The 20962-nt window shown below is 38.6% G+C and overlaps 1 long non-coding RNA gene across 1 annotated transcript; it reads left to right on the top strand.

Annotated features, from left to right (window-relative positions):
• The first annotated feature begins 351 nt into the window (after positions 1-351).
• Positions 352-17064, top strand: Gm41860. Its single transcript, XR_877901.1, has 3 exons — positions 352-420; positions 16256-16418; positions 16989-17064. It is a non-coding gene; the product is annotated as a predicted gene, 41860 (long non-coding RNA).
• The last annotated feature ends 3898 nt before the right edge of the window (positions 17065-20962 follow it).

Raw genomic sequence — 20962 nt, 5'->3', positions numbered from 1 at the left:
GACCATGACAACATGAGGAACTGTACTAAAGAGTTGCAGTGTTAGGAAGGCTGAGAACCACTACTTTAGAGGAACAGCTTAGTTAGTGGAGAATTCAAATCAGAAATGAAGCAAGAAAAAGCGTCTGCTTATGGTTGTGTAAAGCTTATTGTGTGTAATGCTTTCTAGATATTACCTGGTTGATTTTCAAAATATTAATTAATTAATTAATTTGTTTGTTAGTTTGTTTGTTTATTCACGTGTATGTATGTATGTACATATGTATGTGGACATGTGTATGTCAAGGTGCATATGTGGAGGTGAAAAGACAATTTTTGAGAGTTAGTTCATTCCTTTTACCAGGTGGATTCCAAGTATTGGACTCAGGTCATGAGACTTGACAGCAAGCGCCGTGCTTACTAAGCTATATCGTGGACCTACGTGAGTATTCTCTAACCTTATCAGTGTTCTGTTCAGGTAAATCTGTGGTAGTTTGCTGCTTTAATCCTACTAAATTAATACAATAAACATCCATAACTTGCTAATTTAATATGGAATGGTGTATATTTTATTGGTCAGGCACAGACAAGAACTTTCCACCAAGACTACACAAGTTGAGGCCCTTGACTGACAATCTCAGAAGACTCTCAAGGAATCTTTGTAAAGCCTCAAAGAGGCTATAGAAAGGTACTTCTGGACCAGCGTCTCTTACTATAATAATATTTTCATTGGGATTGAATATTTTCTTTTCTAGGTATTTTTATTTATTTACTTACACTCCAGATTTTATTCCACCCCATTCCCTGTTCCATCCTCTTACTGTTCCACATCCCATACTTGTTCCCCAATGCCCTGTCTCCACTAGGATGTCCCCACTCCCTACCCATGACCCCACATGAACTCTAAACTCCCTGGGGCCTCCAGTCTAATGAGGGTTAGATGAATCATCTCTGATTGAACACAGACCTGGAAGTCCTCTGCTGTATATGTGTTGGGGGCCTCATATCAGCTTGTGTATGCTGCCTAGTTGTTGGTCCAGTATCTGAAAGATCTCAAGGGTCCAGGTTAATTGAGACTGCTAGTCCTCCTACAGGGTTGCCCTCTTCTCCAACTTCTTTAAGCCTTTCCCTAATTCAACCACAAGGGTCAGCAGCTTCTGTCCATTGGTTGGGTGCAAATATCTGCATCTGACACTTTCAGCTGCTTTTTGGGTCTTCCAGAGTGCACTCATGATAGGTCCCTTTTTGTGAACACTCCCTCCATAGCCTCAGTAATAGTGTCAAGCTTTGGGACCCCCCATTGAGCTGGATCCCATTTTGGGCCTGTGCCTGTCTCTGAAACTTCTTTTCCTCAGGCTCATCTTCATTTTCATCCCTGTGAAATGGCAATCCCCTCCCTCATTTGATGCCCTGTCTTCCTGTTGGAGGTAGGCTCTATAAATTTCCTCTCCCTACTGTCAGGCATTTCATCTAAGGTCCCTCCCTTTGGATCCTGAGAGTCCCTTACCTCCCAGGTCTCTGGTGCATTCTGGAGGGTCCCCCCAACCTTCTCTACATTGCCTACATTCTCTACATTCAATTCTTTCTGGTGGCCCTCAGGAGTTCAGTCTTTTTCCCTCATCCAATACAAGATCAGGGTCCCTTGTCTCCCACCCCTCCAATCCCCTGCCCCATCCACTTTCCTTCTCAGTTATGATAGCAGAAATGGAGGGGATTGCCATTTCACAGGCATGAAAATGAAGATGAGCCCGAGGAAAAGAAGTTTCAGAGACAGGCACAGGCCCAAAATGGGATCCAGCTCAATGGGAGGTCCCAAAGCTAGTCCCTCTCTTCCCACTTATGATAGCTTTCTTCTCTTTCCCAGATGTGACTGACACATCCTGGCATGTTTACTTGGGCACTTCAGCTTATTGACAATTTTGAATTCTGTGGATTGTATCTTGGGTATTCTGTCTTTTTTTTTTTTTTTTTGCTAATATCCACACTTATTAGTGAGTACATACCATGCATCATTCAGGATGATATTTTCTAGTTCCACCCATTTGCCTGCAAAACTCAGGATGTTCTCATTCTTAATAGCTGAGTAGTATTGCATTGTCCTATTGACCATGTCCTTTGCCTTACAGAAGCTTTCCAATTTTATGAGGTCCCATTTATCAATTCTTGATCTTAAAGCCTGAGTTCTGTTTAGGAAACTTCCCCCTGTGCCAATGAATTCAAGGCTCTTTCCCACTTTCTCTTCCATTAGATTTAGTGTATCTCATTTTATGTTGAAGTCCTTGATCCACTTGGACTTGAGCTTTGATCAAGGTGACAAATATGTGTTTATTTTCATTTTTCTACATACAGACAGCCAGTTAGACTAGCACCTTTATTGGAGATGCTTTGGATAGAAGATTAGGATAGTGTGTGGGGGGAAAGGAAGGAGAAGAGAAAAATCAAGGCTGTTTACTTGAGTACACATGGTAAGAAATGGCAAATATGTGTGCTCAGGAAGGAAGGAAGATATGATATGTGTGAATTGGTTTATGATATCACTTGGAATTCCTTCTATTGGTGTGAGATATTCAAAATATATCATTTTTTTCAGAACATTAGCTATTGGTGGAAAGATGAATTTTCAAGTTAAATAGTAAAATTTTCATAGCCTTATGAAATTTTTGGATTATAGTGAAGCCAATGATCACCTGATCAATGTCAACTTGTCTTCTGCGTCCACAATATAATAAGGAGACTTTACCTAGGGCTGTTTTCTCCCATCTGGGTTAGAGTACTCCTTGTCAGGAAGGTTTTCACACACCACTAGTAGTTTTCCATCTTCACATTTGACCAAGTTATGACAGTCCTCAGTCCTTGAGTATAGCCTGTTTCAATCACATATAACCGTGTTGGTAGAGTTTTATTTACTCACAAACTGAATCATACAACACTATCAGATATCTAGGAAAGAGTCAGTAATGCTTTTCATATGCAACTGAAGCTCTTCTCTCACAAAGTCAACTCTAAATAGTACCATATCCACACATGATGATCATGGTTAATTGTGTTATTGCAACAATAATGATGATGGTTAGGTTACTGTTGATATAATTTGGTAGCTGTTATTCAAAGCTTTCTTTCAACCAAGCTCTGTCCTAAATTCTTAAATACTTAATTTTCAAAGCCAATTAGTGATTATTATGCTGATAATTTATAAACTTGATACACATAGGAAACTGAGTGAAAGGTTGTCCAAATCTTCAAACTTAGTGTTAAGGAAAGCAGTGTTAAGTGCTGAAGTCATAACTCATTTGTTTCATAATTGGTTTATTGAACGGATTGCTCCCATCTAAATGAAAATTTCTACCCTTCGACCAGAAGCTTCTAACTCTATTTTCCAGTGATCTATGGTAACCTTTGACTATGTTAACACTTAAGAATCATCCTTACAACAAAAATGATGCATGTAAGATGATTTGTATATTTGCTTGCTTGATTTACTTATCTAATAGACATTAACTTGAATATACATTGGAATCCACAAGCATATATTTTTATGACAATTGAGAAAGCTGTAGTATTTAGCCAGGCATGGTGGCACATGCCTTTAATCCCAGCAATTGGGAGGCAGAGGCAGGCCTGATCTACAAAGTGAGTTTCAGGACAGCCAGGGCTACACAGAGAAACCCTGACTCGAAAACAAAACAAAACAAAACAAAACAAAAAAACAAAACAAAAAAACAACAAAAAACCCCAAACAAACAAAAAAAGAAAGCTGTAGTATTTAATTTTACTACTGTTAATTTAAATAAAATTTGTTCCATGTATAAATTGGCATTGCCAGTGAAAATCAACAGCCTCATTCATGACTCTGCTGAAGTGAAGTACATTTGTGTTCTGTATTCATGGATTTACAATGAAGCTGTGTTTCTTTTAAGATAAAGTGTGGCTTAGACTTTATTTCTGTTTAATAAGACTTTCTACAATTGATTAAATTAAGGAATGTATCTTTTTGAAGAGATTTTTATTCTGTAAATAAACATTGGTTGTAATGATAAAATTGAGTTCTAACCAAAAAAAAAAAAAAAAAAAAAAAAAAAAGCAAGCAAGCAAGCTGTAGTCAATAGCATCCACTACTTTTGGTATGCTTTCTCTTAAAGTCTTTCTGAACTTGATTAATGATTATTTTCTAGCATCCATACACCTTTGAGTGAAAGGGAATGCTGGATTCTGCAGATGAAGTTATCATGAGCTCATGGTCTTATTAGTGAGGCTTATTTGAGAAGCATCTACCTTTCTCTGGAAAATTTAAATACACACGGCAGTAATCACTGTCTCACCAAGGTCGATGAGTTTGGAATTCACTGTCCCTCAGCAAAATGTAACATAGTTCTCATGTTTTGTCCTTTGTGTTGCTTGTTTGTTTTTTTTTAATTAGGTATTTTCCTCATTTACATTTTCAATGCTATCCCAAAGGTCCCCCATACCCACCCCCCCATTCCCCTACCCACCCACTCCCCCTTTTTGGCCCTGGGGTTCCCCTGTACTGGGGCATATAAAGTTTGCAAGTCCAATGGGCCTCTCTTTGCAGTGATGGCCGACTAGGCCATCTTTTGATACATATGCAGCTAGAGTCAAGAGCTCCGGGGTACTGGTTAGTTCATATTATTGTTCCACCTATAGGGTTGCAGTTCCCTTTAGCTCCTTGGGTAATTTCTCTAGCTCCTCCATTGGGGGTCGTGTGACCCATCCAATATCTGACTGTGATCATCCACTTCTGTGTTTGTTAGGCCCCGGCATAGTCTCACAAGAGACAGCTATATCTGGGTCCTTTCAGCAAAATCTTGATAGTGTATGCAATGGTGTCAGCATTTGGAAGCTGATTATGGGATGGATCCCTGCATATGGCAATCACTAGATGGTCCATCCTTTTGTCACAGATCCAAATTTTGTCTCTGTAACTCCTTCCATGGGTGTTTTGTTCCCATTTCTAAGAAAGGGTAAAGTGTCCACACTTTGGTCTTCGTTCTTCTTGAATTTCATGCGTTTGACAAGTTGTATCTTATATCTTGGGTATCCTAAGTTTCTGGGCTAATATCCACTTATCAGTGAGTACATATTGTGTGAGTTCCTTTGTGATTGGGTTACCTCACTCAGGATGATGCCCTCCAGGTCCATCCATTTGCCTAGGAATTTCATAAATTCATTTTTTAAATAGCTGAGTAGTATTCCATTGTGTAAATGTACCACATTTTCTGTATCCATTCCTCTGTTGAGGGGCATCTGGGTTCTTTCCAGCTTCTGGCTATTATAAATAAGGCTGCTATGAACATAGTGGAGCATGTGTTCTTCTTACTGGTTGGGACATCTTCTGGATATATGCCCAGGAGAGGTATTGCTGGATCCTCCGGTAGTACTATGTCCAATTTTCTGAGGAACCGCCAGACTGATTTCCAGAGTGGTTGTACAAGCTTGCAATCCCACCAACAATGGAGGAGTGTTCCTGTAAATGTGGCTTTGACAAAATAAGTGTAAACATTTAATTTATCAGCATTTTGAAGGCATGTAATAAACATTTGGTAAAATACGATCCCCAGGTGATAGACCACTCCAACTGTATTCCAAACTCTGAAAAATACTATCCTTGTCTTTCCATACTTAGTAACCATTGATAATTTTCCAATTGTGAATTATCATCTTCACTGTTACAGACTATATGCTAGTGTAAGGTCTGACAGGTTGGTGTCTTCCAATAACTCCAATAAAATCACTGTGTTTCCCTTCCCATACTACATTGAAAATTTTGTGTTTTCCCCAGGTATCACAATAAGAAGCATATACATTGTCATATAGTAATTCATATCTAAAACCAAGGAGCTTGTGTTAGTTGATAATCATAAATACAGCATAGATGGAGAACTTTGTGTGCTATGCAGGAATAAAATCCTAAAGGGTCATCTCCTTGGATCTTTATAGAGCAAACATATGAAAAGGGAGTTGAAGTACCAATTGTGTCAGGTGTGTGAGGTGTGTGAGGTGTGTGAGGTGTGTGTGTGTGTGTGTGTGTGTGTGTGTGTGTGTTATTTCCTCAGAAGCCAGTGTCTGTAGTCTTGGAACTTTCCTTATCTGTGAGAATTTGGCAGCAGCGAATCCCAGGTGACTATCACCTGTTGATTTGGCAGTAATTTCTGCCTTCCTCTGGTGTTCCTGAGGTTGTCACAGAATCTCATCCCTTCCTCATCTCACAAAAGCATGGTACTGGTATAGAGACAGACAAGTAGACCAATGGAATAGAATTGAAGACCCAGAAATGAACCCACACACCTATGGTCACTTGATCTTCGACAAGGGAGCTAAAACCATCCAGTGGAAGAAAGACAGCATTTTCAACAATTGGTGCTGGCACAACTGGTTGTTATCGTGTAGAAGAATACGAATCGATCCATACTTATCTCCTTGTACTAAGGTCAAATCTAAGTGGATCAAGGAACTTCACATAAAACCAGAGACACTGAAACTTATAAAGGAGAAAGTGGGGAAAAGCCTTGAAGATATGGGCACAGGGGAAAAATTCCTGAACAGAACAGCAATGGCTTGTGCTGTAAGATCGAGAATTGACAAATGGGACCTAATGAAACTCCAAAGTTTCTGCAAGGCAAAAGACACCGTCAATAAGACAAAAAGACCACCAACAGATTGGGAAAGGATCTTTACCTATCCTAAATCAGATAGGGGACTAATATCCAACATATATAAAGAACTCAAGAAGGTGGACTTCAGAAAATCAAATAACCCCATTAAAAAATGGGGCTCAGAACTGAACAAAGAATTCTTACCTGAGGAATACCGAATGGCAGAGAAACACCTGAAAAAATGTTCAACATCCTTAATCATCAGGGAAATGCAAATCAAAACAACCCTGAGATTCCACCTCACACCAGTCAGAATGGCTAAGATCAAAAATTCAGGTGACAGCAGATGCTGGCGTGGATGTGGAGAAAGAGGAACACTCCTCCATTGTTGGTGGGAGTGCAGGCTTGTACAACCACTCTGGAAATCAGTCTGGCGGTTCCTCAGAAAATTGGACATAGTACTACCGGAGGATCCAGCAATACCTCTCCTGGGCATATATCCAGAAGATGCCCCAACTGGTAAGAAGGACACATGCTCCACTATCTTCATAGCAGCCTTATTTATAATAGCCAGAAGCTGGAAAGAACCTAGATGCCCCTCAACAGAGGAATGGATACAGAAAATGTGGTACATCTACACAATGGAGTACTACTCAGCTATTAAAAAGAATGAATTTATGAAATTCCTAGCCAAATGGATGGACCTTGAGGGCATCATCCTGAGTGAGGTAACACATTCACAAAGAAACTCACACAATATGTACTCACTGATAAGTGGATATTAGCCCCAAACCTAGGATACCCAAGATATAAGATGTAATTTGCTAAACACATGAAACTCAAGAAGAATGAAGACTGAAGTGTGGACACTATGCCCCTCCTTAGATTTGGGAACAAAACACCCATGGAAGGAGTTACAGAGACAAAGTTTGGAGCTGAGATGAAAGGAAGGACCATGTAGAGACTGCCATATCCAGGGATCCACCCCATAATCAGCATCCAAACGCTGACACCATTGCATACACTAGCAAGATTTTATTGAAAAGACCCAGATGTAGCTGTCTCTTGTGAGACTATGCCGGGGTCTAGCAAACACAGAAGTGGATGCTCACAGTCAGCTAATGGATGGATCACAGGGCTCCCAATGGAGGAGCTAGAGAAAGTAGCCAAGGAGCTAAAGGGATCTGCAACCCTATAGGTGGAACAACATTATGAACTAACCAGTACCCCGGAGCTCTTGACTCTAGCTGCATATATATCAAAAGATGGCCTAGTCGGCCATCACTGGAAAGAGAGGCCCATTGGACTTGCAAACTTTATATGCCCCAGTAGAGGGGAACACCAGGGCCAAAAAGGGGGAGTGGGTGGGCAGGGGAGTGGGGGTGGGTGGATATGGGGGACTTTTGGTATAGCATTGGAAATGTAAATGAGCTAAATACCTAATAAAAAATGGAAAAAAAATTACTTCGAAGTGACTAACAGAAAAAAAAAAAAGCAATCAATGCTCTGAATCTTTGCTCAGTTGGTTAGCACTTGAATTAGGTGGATACAAAAGTAATTGGTAAATCCAGCTACTCACCATGCAGAGAACAGATTGTGGTATAAGTCGTGGGAAGTTTTGCAGGTTTAGAAGCTGGGCAGCAACGATTGTGAGTCCGGCATCGAATGAGTTGTTTCCTTTACACATCTTCCAACGATTTGCCATTAAAACAACAACAACAACAACAACAACAACAACAACAAAAACAACTGATAGAAGGACTTTTGTCTGCCTCTTTCTGTGATCCTCTAACTGGAAAGTGTGTTTAGATAGTAGTGTAGGGGCAAATTAAACATCAGATTAGAATCTCCAAAGATAAATTAAAATGAATATTATCAGTTCTGATTCAGTCACATACTTTCACCCTTAGTCTAGGGCCAGAGGCAAGTTTAATACCAAAACAAAACAACAATCAAGCAAACAAACAAAACCCCAGCTTTTCCCCAAAACCAAAAAACAAAACAAAACAAAACAAAACAAAACAAAAAAACAAACAAACAAAAAAACCAACTTGGAAATACAGGGGGGCAGTTCATGGAAGATGAGAGGTGGCTGTACCAGCCTATTGCCATATTGTGGCACATTCCTCTTAGACCTCTTGACCAATGCTGGCTTCATGGATTCACTTTCAACTGTTTCCTCTCCAAACTTTTACCAGATTTCCTTGGTGAGAGTGTTAGGGCAGGACCCCGGGTTAAAAAGTCAACTAAACAGTGAAATGAACTAGGCCTAAAGCCCTCACTGCTGAGTCTTAATTTCATTGGTTTTCTGTGTGGATGTTTGGTTACAGGTAGGGAGAGGAGGGGAACTCATGAGTGGAAGCAGAGAGACAATTTGGGAACTGCCATTGAGAATGATCTGGCTAGAGTTTCCTGCCTACACACAGAAAGGCTGGGAGGTGATTTAGACCTTCAGCATTCATACCACTTTACCTGCCATGCATCTGACAGAGCCACGTTCCCTTCCCCCGGCAGCATGAACAGGCTATCTTTCCCCTGATCAGTTTTTGGGCAGTCATTTATCTTTGCAAATGATTTTTAGAGAAATTTCCATCTCTATCTTTTATGCAGAGGGAGAATGAAGAAGGACAAGTTGGTATGCTTATGGGCAACAGTAATAAAAAGACAGTAAAACTCTCTCAGCCTAAAGATAATTATCAAAAATCAGAAGCATGAAGGTGCTGCCTTGGTCTCATAAATGTGTTTTGTGTGATGTAAATCATGTTCAAAGTTGAAATTTGAGAAGCAATATTTCACCGTGAAGGCCACATATGATTTTCAGCCACATAAATTTATTTCCTCTCCAGCTGCAGGTGGATGTTGCCTCAACCTTTGCTCTAATATGAGAAGCATTAGCTAGGTCATGGTAGCCGCAAAATGACTTGTATGGGCAGCCACCTTTTGTGCCTGGGATGTGTCTTCTTAGGAATATTCAGCTGACATTTTCAACAGCAGACATTACAGAGCTGTTTTTGCGTTTCTTTCTGATGGTTAGAAAATTGGTACCTTCTGTCTAGGGAAATGAATTTCTGACTTTTTTTCCAGCCATCCTGTAAAATGTTAAAGACTTCTTTAAAAATAATATCTTCCATGCTATGCTCATTACAGGGTGTAAAGAGATTAAGTTTCAGTGTTCCATTCTTCTTCAGATTCTTCATCATTCTTTATTATGTCTCTTCAATTCTTTTCTTTTTCAGTATGTGAAAAGGATTGAGTAAACACAATTAAATTGGCAGGAATTGCATGGAATTTTGATGAAAAGATTATTCCAAATTTTAGTGTGGAGTTCTGTCTGTCTGTTGGATCAAGCACACACACACACACACACACACACACACACACACACACACACACACATAGTGGTTAAGGACTTCTCAAAGCATATCTATTCTAAGCCTACCTTCTCCTTCATACCAAAATGGAAGCATGATATATCCTCCTTTTTTTCCAGTCTCCTTCCCTCCCTCCCTCTCTCCCTCCCTCCCTTCCCTCCCTCCCTCCCTCCCTCCCTCCCTCCCTCCCTTCCCTCCCTCCCTCCCTCCCTCCCTCCCTCCCTCCCTCCCTCCCTCCCTCCCTCCCCCTCCTCCCTCTCGCTGGTCTTTTAAAAATGTTTTGACACAGGGATTCCTCTTAGTAACTTTGGCTGTATTGGAACTCACTTTGTAGATCAGGTTGGTTTAGAACTGAGAGAGATCCACCTTCCTCTTCCTCCTGATTGCTGAGATTAAAAGCATGAGCCACTTTGGTCCAGTGAGATTTCCCTCTTTTGTAGTGAACTGAAGCAAGATCATAAACCTACTCTTACAAAGCACATGGGTTTATGCTTCAGTGGTTAATCTGAAGTAAACAAAACAAAACAAAAACAATCTAAACAAAACAAGAAAAGCATTTGTCTTTTTGTTTTTTACAATCTGGATCTGAAGCTGTGACTTTAGCTAGATGAAGTCCTAGAGCACTTCTTGGTGAGGCATTTTGATTGATCCACTTCCTAATAAATACCACAAAAAACAGATAGGAACCGAAACACTCATGTTGAGAGTGAGTGGTGGGATATACTGTTATCTTGTGACCTCCATAAAGCAGTGTTGGTCTCTGTTGACTCAGTTATAAATGAGCTGATGTCTGGTGTTCTAATCCTAAATGTGTCTATTAACAACATCTTTATTAAAGTACATCTGAGGCTTGTCCATTTTCCAGCAATAAAGTTACGCTCAATTTCAAAAGACTTTACAATTTACACTCAGACTCTCAAAGGAGTCTGAAACACATCCCACTGTCACAGGAGTTCCACAAAACCACTAAACTACATACACACACACACACACACACACACAGAGAGAGAGAGAGAGAGAGAGAGAGAGAGAGAGAGAGAGAGAGAGAGAGAGAGAGAGAGAGAGAGAGAGAATCTATCACAGATCCATGCAGGCTCCGGGATTGCTACTTCAGTCTCTGTGAGCCCCATGACCCCTGCTTAACTGATTCTGTGGGCTGCATTCTTTTAGTGTCCTTGACTCCTCTGGTGCCTACAGTTATTCCTCTCTCTTTTCTGCAGAGTTCTCAAGCTCTAAGTGGGGAAAGCCTATGTAGGTCTCCAATTTGGGCTCTCTCTCTCTCTCTCTCTCTCTCTCTCTCTCTCTCTCTCTCTCTCCCAGTGTTTGGCTGTGGCCTTCATCAGCTGCTGGAGGAAGCTTCAATGATGACATCTAGGCTGGGCACCAATCTATCAGCATATTAGACTATCATTAGGAATCATTTTATTAATTTTTTCTATCCTACCTCTGGTTTCTGATCATCCAGGCAGTGTTGCGCATGGGCTCCCTCTCATTGTTTGGGCCTCAAATTAGGTCAATCATTGGTTGGCCACTCCCTAAAGTTCTGTGCCTGCATTGCCCGAGCCCATCCTAAAGGCAGGATAGAGTATAGGCTGGAGCTTATATGGCTGAGTTGGTCTTCTAGTCTCACCACTGGAAGTAGCCTGGTTATAAAAGTTCAGGTTTATTACCCTCTCTTACTAGAAGTCCTTGCTAGGCTCACTCTTGTAGGAGTTTCTACTGCAGTTGATTTCCACATCACCCCTCCATGCATCCCCCAATGCTCTCCAATTCCAGTCATGGCTCATTCATCTCTCGGCTGGAGAGACAGCACAGCTGTTAAAGGGTTAAAGGGCTCACCACCAAAAGTACTTCAGCTTTTTAAAACATCTGAATCTCTTCCTCTAATGAAGTAGATTAATAACACTTGTCTTTCAAAAATTTGAAGATGATATATAGCAATGTAGATAGCATATTAAAGTATTTTCCTGTTTCAATGGTTAAAATATTTTGACAGGGCAATTTTAAGGTAAAAAGGGTTTATTCTTATATTTTACAGTACAAGTCATCGTGGTGAAATAGTAAAGGCAGCAAGCAGGAGGGTGGAACAACTAGTCACATTACAGCTACAATTTGGGACAGAGGAATGGATTCAAACAATTTGCTGTTCAGTTTCCTTTCTGTATACCATACAGCCTGGTCTAGGATCATCTACTCCGGAATGGTCCATCCATGATTAATATGGGTCTTTTAATATCAATAAATTCGATCAAGACAATGCCTTACATACAGAGAAAAATGTCTCTCAGGTAATTCTAGAATCTGCCAAGTTTATAGATCATAGGTATTATTTTGAACAATGTGCGCTACACGGTTTATTTTCTAAGTAAATGGCTTCAGTATGGTTCATACTAGGGTTTCAGGTTACAGGGCACCATCTCAAGGACATAGTGATGAGAGAAAGGAACTTCTTTTGGTGAAATACAAATTCTACCACCAAATAAGCCAATGGCATCACCTCAGGCAACAGCGTTTGGTTCCCTCAGAATGGCTCCCACTGTTTCTCATTTATTGTCCTTGTCATGTGTTTTCCTGGATTAGAGTCTGATTAAAGAGTATATTATGACTTTTGCTTTTCATGTTTAAAGATTCATAACATTTTCTCTACAAAGATCTATTCTTCACTGTCAGAGTATTCCACAGTGTAGCACATTGCAGTGGGTGTCTAAATTCTTGAAGTAAATGAAATAAATGAAAGGAAATTAATTTATTAAATAATAATTATTCATTCTTTATCATTCTATAAATAAAGTGTAAAAACAATAAAGAATAAACTTTGTGCTAGTATCAAAATAAAGGTTCTTGTTTTATTTAAAGTGAAAAAAATTTTAAGGCTAAAGAGAAAATCTGTAAGATTCAAAAATCCTATATTACATTAATTTTTTTATATTCATCAATTGAAAAAGACATTTGAAAAGTGTCTTATTTCTTATCATCAATCATAGGACTCACTTATAATGAGGTGAATCTGGGCCACTGCTTATGCTTCAGCAATGATTTGCAGTTGTAGATCATTACAATAATATCCCGTGGATTTTATTTTCTTTTTTCTCTTTTTTTAATTAGATATTTTCTTTATTTACATTTCAAATGTTATCCTCTTTCCTGGTTTCCCCCCTGAAGACCCCCCCCCATTCCCTTCTTCCTTCTCCCCCTGCTCACCAACCCACCCACTCTTGCTTCCTGGCCTTGTATAGATTTTGATGTTGCAGGTCTTGAATGGGCTTCAAAATTCTTAATTTCAAACAAACTCCTGGATGATTCAGGTCTAGGCTTCTCTTCCAAGGGCAATACCTGAGTGGCAAAGAGAAGATATGTTAAAAATCCATGGCTCTATTTGATATGTTATTATTTCCAAGCAAAGCACGTGTGCTTTTTGCCTTGTAAAGACTCACCATATAGAGTCATAAGCTTTGGGCACTCATAGAATAGAACGGAAGGGGATAGAGTAGATAGACGGAGGAGAAGCAGAGGGCTAGGGAGGAGCACAAACACCAAAGAGTAATCACAGTGTGTGATCATCAGAACCCATAAATGAGCTCAGGGCGATAGAGACAGCAATAAAGAAAGTCTGCCTGGCGGAATCAGGGAAAACACTATACATTTTGGATATGATATTTGAGTAGTATTTTTTTTAAGTGAGGTATTGGTCACTATTCTAGTTTCTGTGGGAAAAAAAATGTCTGAATGACACAACCTAATGGGAGAAATATTTATTTGAGTTCATGGTCTCAATGGCTCTGGTTCATCGTGGCTGAGGAAGTGTACTGAGTAGAACAAATCATATAAATTAGCTCGGAAAGCAAAGGAAGAGGGAGACAGAAGAACTAAGGTGGCTTATGTCCCAAAGCCTTGCTCCCAGTGACTTGTTTCCTCCAGCTGGGCCCCGCCATTTGATTTTCACCACCTCCTAATAATTCCACTATATTATTTCTATATCTAGAAATTAATCCACTGGGCTAAACCTTTCACAATATAATGCCTTTGGAAACATGATCTCTGGGCTTTAGCGATCGATGCCCTAGATGATTCTCAATTCAACCAATTTGAAAACTAAAGTTACCCATCCTAAAAAAGAAATTCCACAGAGAGGTAATTCTCATTTTAAACCAGATGTGGCACCATATGTCTGTAATTCCAGGACTTAGGAGGCAGAGGCAGGAGGATTAGAAATTCAGAGAGTTCTAAAGCCCTGAATAATAATGTAGATTGGCTGAGAATGTACTCTCAAAACACGGAAAGGTAGATGTGTGAAGAGGCAAAAGGTAATAGAAGAAGCTGAACTTCTCAGACCTTTTGATTTGGTCATAGATGCCAGAAGCACATTGCAATATGATCCACACACATAACTGAAAATGTAGTTCTGAGGCAAACATTTTACTAATATACTCTTTCCAGGGTCTTGTATATATAAAAAGTAGATGATGAAACAATTCGTGGGTCATCTTAAATTATTCGGTCCTGCTCATGTGCCCAGGTGTTGCTAAATGTTCTTCTGGCTCTATAGGCAAGAGTCTATATGGACTCTTTCTTGGAAAAGTAGCTCTATTAGTTACAGATCAGGCGATGGCTGGAACTCTGCCTGCCTGCAAAGATAATGCAGTTTAGCACCTGCTTGTGTTCAAAGGTTACATTGATAGGCTCTGATACTAACTCTAGATGGCTGCAGGTAGGACTTTGTGTCTCATCGTGTTACAAGGAGCATGAGCAAAGCTGCTTGCTCTCTGCAAAGGGTCAGATGGAAAAATGGAGAAAGAAAGGGAAGAGAGAGTGAGGGAGAAGGAGAGAGAATGCACATGCCTGCTTGGCAGATTTCCTTTTCTCTTTTGTTTCATTTAGGCTTTATCTTCTCCCCTTAGTAACAGCTCCCAATTATCTCTTGAGATAACATTGCCCACACACCTGGAAATGTGTTTTACAATCCTAGGGGTTTCTCTAGCCAACCAAACTGCCAATAAAGATTCACAGTTATAACCACTAATCTTAGAGCTTTAGAACTAAAAGGCTTTTAGAAACCATTTTGATTCACTTTCATTTTACAAACAAAAAGTTAAAAGTGTAAGTAGAGGTCTGGGAGAATAAAGTATGATGTGGTGGCAGCATGTATGTATATCTGCCAATCAATTGTAGTAAATTGATATACATTCTTATAATGCTCCAAATGAGCCAATAAATTCGAAATGTCAAGCAAGGAGTGCCATGAACAAGTTTTTTTCTCAAACTTGTCTACACAATAAAAATCACCCATGCTTAAGTAAAATATTAAAATCACTATCTAGAACCCAGGCCTATACATTTTAACTAATTGGCTCGTGCATGGTCAAAGGAAATTGCCATTTTTATATACCAATTCTGGAATTAATAATTAATTTATGAAATGATTAAAAATTTATAGTTTAGAAGCTTATATAATAGTAATCATATTTCTCTTTCTTCAGCAATCATGTATAATTTGTATGACTTCTAATTTATATAGTTTGTGTATCTTGCTTTTTAACAATTAATGTTTACCATTGACCAAGCTACTCTCTTTGAATGTATCTTTTTCAGATACTTAACATGTATCAAGAACTATTTATTGTTTCTGTTCTTTTGAAACATTTTCTCTTTAAAAAAAAACTATAATTTCTGCCATGTTTTCAGCCATGTGTGAAAAATCTAAATGCCTAACAGAAATAGTCATTGGCTGTTGTAAATCCATCTCCTAGGAAATTAATAAATAACCCAAGCAAAATTTTTTTATGGAATACAAATACACTTGAATAAATAAGTTTTCCATGAAAAGAATGCTGGATTTATTAGCTTGCTATTGCTAAATAATTTGTCACACCCACATTTGTTTATATATATAAGAAAGCAACCCATATCAATGTTAAATAAAAGTGTCCATAGCTTACAGATTGATGCATTGTGGAAAAGCACTAACACCTCTTTCTTACATCAAAGCCATTAATATATTTCAGTGGCCCATCATCATATCCAGTTGAGCATTTAAATGATCTGATGGATTTATTAAAATGGGCACAGAATGTATTATTTAATGGCATTTTAGTTTACAGATTAAAAAGTTTAAGAATAAAGGAGTCACTGAAGGAATTTGGTAAAGGCATTCTTAATTTCAATTGTTTGTGAGTTCACTAATTCAGCAGAGGAAATGTTTTACACACATTTGATATTCCTCATTATATCACACATACAGCCCTCATATGGTTATAATAATAGATATATTAATTTGGCATATCTCCTTATTTTCCAGAGAACAAGTCTGAATTTCATTTTCTTCCTGTTCCCCTAATGATAATGTACCATTATCCACTGTATCTCCACATGGTTGGAACTTTCTGCATTCTTCCTTACTAAATGGAAAATGATGTAGCTGCTATCCTAAAACCCAGGAGGCAATGGCAATTTCTGGTTAAGTAAGTACCATGGTGTTGTCATGGGGGCTAGCAGTTTGGTGTTTGCTCAAGGGGTCAAAAAAATAGGAGATGGGATAGAGTCTAATGGTGCCATCTCTAGAGTCAGACTGACTTGGAATCTTGGCCTCATTTTTTCATCTAAAATAATTTCTTTGAAGACCATGATAACGTTCTCTGTTCCCTGTTTTCATTGAGATGTACTTGACATGTTCACAACAATGCACCTTGTACCTTGTGTTTTGAACTTGTCTGGGCATGGATGGGAAGCTACACTGATAGCTTTTCAGATGGAAATAGGAAATGCTTGCTAAGTTATCTGGCTTCTTGCTTAAATATTCTGTTTCGGAAACTCACATGATGTATGAGCATGAATTCACTTAACATATATATTAAATTAGTGAACTAAATAAATAAAACATTAATGTGGCAAAGAGTTATAACTAAATGACCAAACTATATTTTAATCTGTTTTTCAGCTTGTGTAATTAATGGACAGGAAGATGGAATATTGAGTTTGAATGCCTTATATTTTGTCTGGTAAACTCACACCTTCTTCTCGTCACCTTACAGGTTGTAATTTGTAAATGTGTTTCCTTACGCACAATGGCTGGGAATGTCATTCATCATGGATGCCACTGACCATACGGTTCTACAAAGGTCAGAGTTGACATTTTAATATAGGACCTAGGCATCTCTATTTATTTGCTTTTACATTATTTCACTGAGTAGCTTTGATAGGAAAATAGGGGTAATATATTTAATAAATCCCCTTAGTAACACATGGCATTAGTGTTTCCTATGCAGTAATCTAACTGGGGTTTCCCCTATCACCTAGTGATGGAGCAATGTGAAAGAGTACACAAATCGGTCATACAAATCAAACCAAAGGCTATCAGCTGTATCTACCCAAACAAGCATATCTGACAAAGAAGTCAATTTGTAACTAATTTGAGTTTGAATCTTCTTAGGGTTAGAGATTCTGGAAAAAAAATTAGGACATCAGATATCCAGAAAAGTTTGGGTATGCTGCCTGTTCCAGCCCATTTCTCTCTGTGTGCTTGCTGAGGGCGATTTGTTAAAAATGACAAGTAGCTCAGGTGAGAAGTCTGCATAGACAAAGGCACTAGATGTAAGGAGCTGGATACATCTGCAAAAGATGTATATATCCCTTCTATAATGGATGTGTTTTATGGGCAGAGAAGAAAGGTTTAGTTCAATATCCACTCACAGAATGGGAGTCACTGAACCTCTTGAAGCTGAGGATTGAAGCTCAGAATAGACAGAGCCTTGTGAGGATCCTGAATACACTTCTCAGCACATTACCCATATTCAAAACAGGAGGATGGTTTCGGAGTCACTTTGAAGCTGCCGAATGCAGGCTTAGGAAATTGGATTAATAAACCTGTCTTGTGTTTTTCCATATGATTTTGAAATTATTCAAATTGTTATATATTACATTTATTAATTGTGATTTATAGTATACTTAAGAAGAAAATTCCATCATTCTTCAAATTGAAACATGAAGCTATTATAATATGATGATCTAAAATGGGATGTTTAATATGTGTTCATGGACGGCAATACATTTGGACAAACACAAACTGTAAATGTACTTAAAAATATGCAATTTTTTTGTATGTAAGGTTCTATTTTGTAATTTGATACATGGATTTTTGGGTGTAACCTCATAGATGATAGTGAATTGTCAAAATGTCACCTATAAAATAAACATATGTATGCTCTTATTATTTATACATGTGTATGGATTTAGTTTTATAGTACTGTGTATTTTCCCTTAGTTTTATAGTAATGTATATTATTATCCCTTGAGGACAGACATTCAGATTGGCACTATCATATATGACATGCTTTTACAGTGGCAAGAGAAATGTAGGTTATTTTTTTAAAAAGATTTAAATATTTAAGTTTTAATTCCGTGTGTGCAGGTGTGTGTGAGTGTGTGTGTGTGTGCATGTGGCATGTGGATATATGAGTGCAGGTGAGCTAAAGATGGTGTCAGATCCTATTGAATTGAAATTACAGACAACCCATGAATTACTGTCCACCTAAGTGCTAGAAACTAAACTTGGATCCTCTTTAAGAATGTCAAGTATCTTTATCATTGATCATCTATCTAACCTCTATTATTATAATTATTATTTTTAATTCAAGCATGGCTTCCACAACATCAAAAAAGTAGAACTTAAAAATATTGATAAAGAAAAACTTTTAACAAAAAGTAGACAGATGGCTACTTCTTTTTCCAATGGAAAGCCACTATGTAAGCAGCAGAGACTTTGCACATGTATTCAGACTAAAATCCAAGGCAGCATACTGTGTAGCATGCCACTGAATTTGACAGAAGTCAAAGATTGATTTATAAGGACAAAATATTGGAACAGAGAAGTGTCTGTCAACTTGACAAATTTCTTTTAAAAAGTTGTAACACAGATAGATTATCCTGTAGAAGCTAGTTACATGGTAGCATATTTAATAGCAAAAAAAAAAAAAAATCAAAGCCAGTTAGTGATGGTGAATTTGTAAGAAACACATTGCAAGTCTGGCAGATGTAATAGGCCCAGAAGGGAAAATAGAATATTTAAAAAAAAATCAGTTTGTCTCAGCAATCGATAGTCAGATGGATTGAAGGCATTGGAAAAATCTATTGAAAGACTTGGAAAGTAGATGCACTGAGTTTGAATTTCACGCTTTGGACAAAGATGACAGTATTGACATTGCAAATAATGCTCAATGTGCCATTTTCATTAGACGTGCTGTTGATGGTTATGATGTCGCTGGGGAATGGATTATTCAGTGCCATTAAAAGACATGACTCGGGGCTGGAGAGATGGCTCAGTGGTTAAGAGCACTGGCTGCTCTTCCAGAGGTTCTGAGTTCAATCCCCAGCAACCACACGGTATCTGACCATTTAACTTTCTGTACCGGGTTCTGATGCCCTCTTCTGTTGTGTGTGAAGACATGTACAGTGTGCTCCCATACATAAATTTTTAAAATGATTCACTAGAAATAGGAAAAAATGTTAAAGTTATGTCTTTATCCATTGTTAGCATATCCAGTGTAATTACTAATAGTATCTTGGTAGTGTATGGAAAATGAGTGGGACTGGTAATATTAATAGATGGCAATAAAATTGCCACTCCAACTCACATTTAATCAGTTATCATTGCAGAGGACATCACACAGAATTGATTGAGAGATTATTAAAAATGGAAAACCTCTCACAGAGTCTCATTGGGCCTGTGGATTTCATAAAAGCCAGTTCTATAAATTCATCGAAAGTGTCCATGTAGATGATGGCCATATCACTTACTTTTCAGGAATAAGGTAGCTAAGTCAAGGGTAAGCACAGGAAGACTTCAAGGTTTGCAACCTCTTGTCATGATGGTTTATGGTATCAAAACTTAAATTGAATCTGGAATTTATGCATGAAATCTGCCTTACATTTTAATAGGTTTAACCAGTTATTTAAATGAGTTATAGAGGTAGCTCCAAGAGGAAGATCATCTTATCTTCAATGCTTAAATAGTGACAACCTTCCAAACGAAGCAGCAATTATGAGGAACTCAGATTAGGACAAATGATTTCATGGATTTTGACACATTAGTTAAAGACATCTCTATGCACGGTGAAAATATGTAGCATTAGTTTCTCATTTGACTCAAGAATTTGAGAAAAATATCATTCCAAGTAAAATAATCAACATTTTGGTTTATTTGCAAATCCATTCAGTCAAATGGAATGCATTGAGGTGGAAGGCGGCATGCAACTTCAAGGGAAACTTGATTAGGCCTCTTAACTAGGCTTTCAGAGCTTCCCCACTCCTTTAAAAATCTTCACTCCTTATTCATGCCATTGCTTTTAGGCAGCACTCACATTTGTGAGCAACTGTTTTTTTTTTTTTTTCATTTTTTATTAGGTATTTAGCTCATTTACATTTCCAATGCTATACCAAAAGCCCCCCATACCCACTCACCCCCACTCCCCTACCCGCCCACTCCCCCTTTTTGGCCCTGGCGTTCCCCTGTACTGGGGCATATAAAGTTTGCGTGTCCAATGGGCCTCTCTTTCCAGTGATGGCCTACTAGGCCATCTTTTGATACATATGCAGCTAGAGTCAAGAGCTCCGGGGTACTGGTTAGTTCATAATGTTGATCCACCTATAGGGTTGCAGATCCCTTTAGCTCCTTGGGTACTTTCTCTAGCTCCTCCATTGGGAGCCCTATGATCCATCCATTAGCTGACTGTGAGCATCCACTTCTGTGTTTGCTAGGCCCCGGCATAGTCTCACAAGAGACAGCTACATCTGGGTCCTTTCGATAAAATCTTGCTAGTGTATGCAACTGTTTTTAAAGAAGGAGGCAGACTAAAAGTAAGAGCAGAACCAGAAGACCTGATGACCATCCTGAGAATTCACTGACAATCACACTGGCTCAAGCAAACCAGATATTGATGCTTTAGCTTCTCGAATACAACATTTTATCTCTCCTTCCCTTTTACTTCTGTAATAAAAGAAAATCAAAAAT

This window comes from Mus musculus, chromosome 19, assembly GCF_000001635.26.
Source record: "Mus musculus strain C57BL/6J chromosome 19, GRCm38.p6 C57BL/6J".
In the NCBI taxonomy this organism is placed as follows: Eukaryota; Metazoa; Chordata; class Mammalia; order Rodentia; family Muridae; genus Mus; species Mus musculus.
Note: the sequence above shows the minus strand (reverse complement) of the source record. Positions and strands in the feature narration are given on the sequence as shown.